At 31.8% G+C, this 6,641-nt stretch overlaps 1 non-coding gene across 1 annotated transcript; it reads left to right on the top strand.

Annotated features, from left to right (window-relative positions):
- The first annotated feature begins 2,910 nt into the window (after positions 1-2,910).
- On the top strand, positions 2,911-3,074 carry LOC115868857. The gene has a single exon (XR_004045828.1). It is a non-coding gene; the product is annotated as a U1 spliceosomal RNA (small nuclear RNA).
- The last annotated feature ends 3,567 nt before the right edge of the window (positions 3,075-6,641 follow it).

Genomic DNA, 6,641 nt, shown 5'->3' with positions numbered 1-6,641 from the left:
CACCTGAACATTTTCTCAGGACAGAAAGAAGAGCAGATGATATGTAACATCTTAATTTATTTTTCCCCCCTCTTCAATTGTTCCATTATCTATGTGATCTATTGTACAAGGATAAGATATGTCAATTGTATTTTATATTTTTTTATTTAAGAAATAAGAAAGCATACACATATACGCAACTATGTATACATTCATTTAGATTTTTTCATGAAATTCATGTTCAGCATTTCTCTTGCATTTTGAAAAGCATTACCCAAAACTTATTCAGAAGGGATTGTTTTATATTGATCATTCAAAAGTTGAATATGTCACTAAGTAATTTTTTTCTAAGAACTATAACACACTAAGGAAAACATGGCACAAATATTAATACAGGAAACAATTGGATAATAAATTAACATATTGTTTTTGCTTTGTACAAGAATGATTAGAATTTGAAAGCTGGATAATTGCATTAATATTTTCTTTTCTTAAATTTTTATACATTTAAGTGCTTGGTATTAATCCTACCCTATCTTTTCATTTATCTAAATTTTATCATGAACATGCATGGCTCAAAATTGCTGACAATTTGCATTTAAAATAAGTTGATCATAGAGTAGAACTGCCTACACAATTTTTAACCTTTACATCTTTGTTGGAGCCAGAGTTCTGAGAACTTCATTTATAATGGCCTTTTAAAAATGCCTTTCTGGAATGATAGGACTTACTTTTTAAGTACTCTTCTATTACTTTAACTGAAAAAGACAAGTCGAGATTGCAAGATTTCCTGAAATGCATTCTTATGCATACATTATGCACATTCATGGGATGGCTTTGCCTGTAGGTCTCTCCCCAATAAAGCCTCTTACAGATGGTGAAGGAAACCAGTCCTCTTCAAAATGTAGGTGGGTAGTGAAGTTTATGAAACAAAACATAATACTTATGTGAACCCATTCCCAAACCTTTTATAATCTCTCTGTGACCATTAGTCTTGAAATGACTATGGAATTAAATCTAATAAGTATGTGAAAATATGCATGCTAGAGCAATAAAAGAATAAAAACATGCTTTTAGTTCAAAAGCATGCCTAGATCATTTTTGACAAGCTTCTTGGTGTCTTAAAAACTAAAGTTTATTTTCCAGGTTCTTTATTTTCTTTTATTGTAGAATCAGTGAAATGAAACATCTGTAATATGTTTTGCTTCATTGATTCTATAGTGATATCAGAGTTAAATTTCAATAGTAAGTTTAACTACTTAAAACAACAATATTTGTTAACAATTAATGCTTTTTAAAGGTTTTCAAGCAAAGGTTTTATTAATCCAATTAATTAGTACTTATGTATGGAAGAATTTCAGTATGATTTTCCTGCAACTTTTTATCACAAATGCCATTTTCAATAACATTCTCATACCTATCCTATGTGCAGGCAGTTTCCATCAATATCTTTTGGATCTAAATATTAAGAAGTAAGTTAACAATATCTAGAAACAATAAATAATATTATTTAATATTGATTTCTATTTAAAGGGCTCTTATACCTTTAAGTAATTTAAAACAGTGGGCGTACCTATTTGACAATTATATATGTCGATGTGACTGTGTAAAAGTGGCTGTCTTTGATATTAATAAAATAATGTGTATGTACAAAAGATGTATCAGCCTTCAAGCATGTGAACATGTTGACATAAACATGTTTGTTTCTGAGTTCAAAAAATGATTCATTTAAACATACTTCTTGTTTTAAATTGATTTTATATGTTGTTTTGTTTAAATATTTACAAAATCTTGGAGGCTGCCAGTAGATGGCATTATGGTTTCTATAAGAGAAGTATTTATTTAGAGATGAGCTCTTCTCATTGGAGAAGAAATGGCATTCTGTGTCTGTAAAGAATTACAGCCTATGGAACTCTATGGAGCAGTTCTCCTTAGAGCCATGGGGTCACCGAGAGTTGGAATCAACTCAAGTGCAATAGGTTTTCTTCTCATTGGCAAAAGGAAAAGGAATCTCTGACAATAGGATTCCAATTGGAAAGGTTACTAGACTTTCTCTGAAACTCCATCCATTAAAAATAAAAACAGATGATTTTTTTATTAACTTGGTTTTCTGAGCTCAGTTAATTTAACTCTCAAAATTTTGATCTGGAAGGTTTTATAAAATTAAGTTTAATAAAATTTTAGTATTTTACATATTTTAAATAGTTGTAAAAATATACTGTAAAAATAAAAATGAAAAATTGATTAGACATAAAATCTCATAACCACTATTTAATTTATATTATCAATATCGAATTCACCTCCTAATGGTCCAAAATTCATAGAAAATCAGCATCATTCAATCGTGGATGACCACATGTTCTAATATTACTTTCTTTAAAAAATTAATTCAGCTTCTTATAAGAATAAGCATAATCAATTACAGCTTTCCGTATATACTGGATCATGATTACATGTTTGATGAATTAATGTACAAAGCACACCTGTAATTCATTGAGACAATATATCTGAATTTATTTTCAAAATTGTTGGCCCTCACATCCAGCTTCATGTTGGTTGCTAGACAATAGTTGAGATTCTGAAGAACTATGTATAAATACTTGAGATATCCAATGTTAAGTGTAATGCCTCCACAATTTCCCTAGAAGCCTTTCCTAAACACTCATATTACTTAAGAGGCCAATAATCTATGCTAATTTGGAAGTTCTTTTCTATAATATAATGTTTAGTATTTTGAAGGTTATTTTATTTATTGTGAGAGCAAAGTGTAAACCTATGATTACTAAGGAAGCAAGAGCAAGTATTTCTAGCCCTTTAACATACCATGAAGAAAAATAACATACCATGAAGAAAAATCAAGAAATAATTTGGTAAATGAATGAAAGTACAAGCAAGATAGTGGTGAATGATCACCTAGGATAGCAACTAATAATGCTTACCTGGCAGGGGAGACACCATGATCATGAAGGTGGTTTTCCCAGGGTGAGACTTATCCATTGCACTCCGGATGTGCTGACCCCTGCGATTTCCCCAAATGTGGGAAACTTGACTGCATAATTTGTGGTAGTGGGGGACTGCATTCACGCTCTCCCCTGTATTCTGAAAACAACAAAAACAAAAAGATAGTAATTAATTCCAGAAAAGCCTATCCTTTGTTGCTTTAGATTTATAGGCAAATAGTTAACATAATAATTGCCAAAGTCATCTTTGAATTAAAGTAGACCTCCTTGGGAATTTATAATAATGTATTTTTGTAGTTCAGGTATTAAAATTAATTAAAAGATTTTAGAAAAAAAATAATTTAGCCTGTTTATTGTGTTCTGTGTTATAAAAAAGGAATTAATTAATTTTGGTTAATAATTTATATAGAACTCTGTGCTGCCTATAAAATTCTGAAAGGATTTTTTTTTTTTGCTTGTTTTTTAGTTCTTAGTGAGTCACTACTAGGATCTTTCACTATGGAATGTTGACAAGCATGAACATTTCTAGTTTTCTGCACAGTTTAAAATAGAGGTGCCTTACTGTCATAAGCAAGAACCTATTTAGAACATGACTTTTTTAAAACCACATTCTAAGCAATTGTACCTATTCTTGGTGGGATCGTTTAAATGCAATGGCCTTCAAAAACTCCTTCCAACATCAGTATCATAAGTTTATTTCTAATTCTCAGGGTAAATCTATTTTCTAAGTGTTTCATTATATTGCTGTATGTATTTTCAAAATCCTGTGTGATAAATTTCAAGGAGGAATACTCTTTATTGTATCCTTCATAACGACTACTTCCGTGCCTTTAATGTACTGGGTACTTAACACTTATTTTTAAGCTTACAAATAAGGCTGTTGCATAAGCACAAGGAATGTTTCATTTTGCTTTTTAAGCTAGAGCACGTGATCAATAAATGGGAACCAATAAATAAATGAATGCATAAATGAGTGATTATGATTGCTTATAACGAAACAGCAACATTGAAATTATTACTTGGAAAATAGCAAATTATAAATGACCAATTCACATTAATGCCTTGTTTTCATAAGTTAATTAATGTATTTTTCCTGGTAGACTCGAATTTATAGCAAAAATTTTCTCTGAACACTGATTTTGATGTGGCCTGGAGGTTTTAATATGTTGTTCCTTCATTCTTATTTTATTCTAAATTTTTAAAATTTCATTTTAATTTATTTTATGATACAATAATTTGTAACTAAGGTGTTTTTCAATATATAAGTTTTTCCTTGTCTTTTTAATTGTTAATTTCTGTTTCTATAGCATTAGTATCCAAAGATGTTTTGTATATTTTGATGTCTTAAAATTTTATTGATGATTGCTTTGTGACCTAGAAAAATTTTATTGCAGCTTGCTCTGTGCCTTAGAAAATAACTTTTTTTTCTGAACAGTAGACCGTGTGTATTAGGAAACATAGCACACTATGCTATTGTTGGGGAGTGTGCTCTGTTTATGTCTATGAGGTTAAGTTGGTTGATTGTATTATTTAGTTATGTGTCTATTGTATTCATTCTAGTTGCTTTGTCCATCTATAAAAGTGGAGTGTTAAATGTCCCTACTATTACTGTAGAATAGTTCATATCACTTTTGAATCCAGTTAAAGCTTGTTGTTTTATATATTGTGGAGCTCTATTATTGATTGGGTGAATGTTTATTGTTGCTATGTCTTTTTGATCAAAGAACAGACTACGAAGAAGAAATAGATTGTCAATGTCAGGGAAATTAGCTCCTGAAAACCTTGTAGACAGCACAGAAATATTGTCAGATATTGAAGGGAAGGCCTAACCAAAGAAGCTGAGCATTGTAAGAGATAATGCCAGGACATGAGCCCCCCAGGTCAGAACACACTCAAAATAGGACTGTGGAATAGCGGCTTTTCAAGAGTCAACCTGGGGACTTGAATGGCGTGAAGCCTGTGGGAATGGGGCCTTCAGGACCTTCATTAGCTGATGAAGCACAACTAAAGGTAAGAAATGACAGCTGAAAAATCTACTAATAATTGGAACATGGAATGTATGTGGTATGAATCTAGGAAAATTAGAAGTCATCAAAAAATAATTGATCTTCAAAAGATCAATATTCTAGACATTAGTGATCTGAAATGGACTGGTATTGGGAATAATGAATCAGGCAACCAAATCATTTACTATATGACTCTGGAAATGACACCATTAAAGGAATGCTTTTGCATTCATTCTCAAAAAGGACATTTCAAGGTCGATCTTGAAGTACAATACTATCGGTGATAGGATCATATCTAGCCTCATACTAGGAAATGTAATCAGTACAACTAGTATTCAAGTTTGTGCACCAATTAATAAAGCTGGTGAGAAAAAAATTGAAGAATTCTGTCAAAGTCTTCAGTTAGAAATTGATCAAACATTCGATCAAGATGCATGAATAAATTATTGGTGAATGGAAGAAAAAGTTGGAAACAGAGGAATTATTAGCAGTTACACGATATGGTCTTGGTTATGGAAACAAAGTTGGAGAATGCATGATAGAATTTTGCAAGACCAACAATTTGTTCATAGCAAGGCCTTTTTCAACAACACAGAAGCCATCTACACACATGCATTACTCCAGATGGAATGCACAGAAATAACATGGACTACCCTGTGGGAAGAAATGTTGGAGAAGTTGAATATCAGCAGCTAAAATCAGGCCTGGGGATGACTGTGGAAAAGACCACCAATCAATCATTCAGGTTGAAGCTGAAGAAAATTAAAACAAGTCCACAAGAGGCAAAATATGACCTTTATCCAACTTGACTATAGAGAACATCTGAAGAACAGATATGATACATTGAACACCAATGACCTCGCCCTGATGAGTCATGGGAGAACATCACCAACATCCTTCATAGAGGACACAAGAGATCATTAAACTACAGGAAAGACGAAAAGATCGACATGGATGTCAGAGGAGACACTGAAACTTGTTCTTAATTAGGGAGTAGCTAAGGTAAATTGAAAAAAAATGATAAAGAAAAAGTGATCAACAGAACATTCTAAAGGGCAACTCATGAAGACAAGTTAAAATTCTATGATGAAATGTGCAGAGACCTGAAGTTTGAAAATCAGAAAGGAAAAACAAACAAACAAACAAACAAACAAAAACATTCAGCATACCTTAAACTGAAAGAACAAAAGAATTTTTTTTAATCTGAACTTGCAATATAGAAAGATCCTATGGGCAAAATATTAAATGATGCAGGAATCATCCAAAGAAAATGGAAAGAATATACAAAGTCATGGTACCAAAAATAATTGGTTGACATTCTACCATTTCTTAAGGTACCATGTGCGCTAGAACCAATAGTGCTGAAGAAAGAAGTTCAAGCTGCACTGAAAGCATTAGCCAAAATCCAGGCTCCAGAAATTGATGGAATATCGATTGAAATGTTTCATAAAGCTGATGAAGTATTGTAAGCATTCAATTATCTATGCCAGGAAATTTGGGAGACAGTTATTTGGCCAACTGACTGGAAGAAGTCCACATTTGTTTACCTATTCCAAAGATAGATGTTCTAACAGAATGCTCAAATAATGGAACAATAAAATTAATATCACACACAAATAAAATATTCCTGAAGATCATGCAACAACAATTTTAACAGTTCATTGTCAGGGAGCTGCCAAACATTCAGACTTGGTTC

Source organism: Echinops telfairi, unplaced genomic scaffold (genome assembly GCF_000313985.2).
Source record: "Echinops telfairi isolate 266 unplaced genomic scaffold, ASM31398v2 ScPeMD7_1;HRSCAF=3_0, whole genome shotgun sequence".
Taxonomy (NCBI): Eukaryota; Metazoa; Chordata; class Mammalia; order Afrosoricida; family Tenrecidae; genus Echinops; species Echinops telfairi.
Note: the sequence above shows the minus strand (reverse complement) of the source record. Positions and strands in the feature narration are given on the sequence as shown.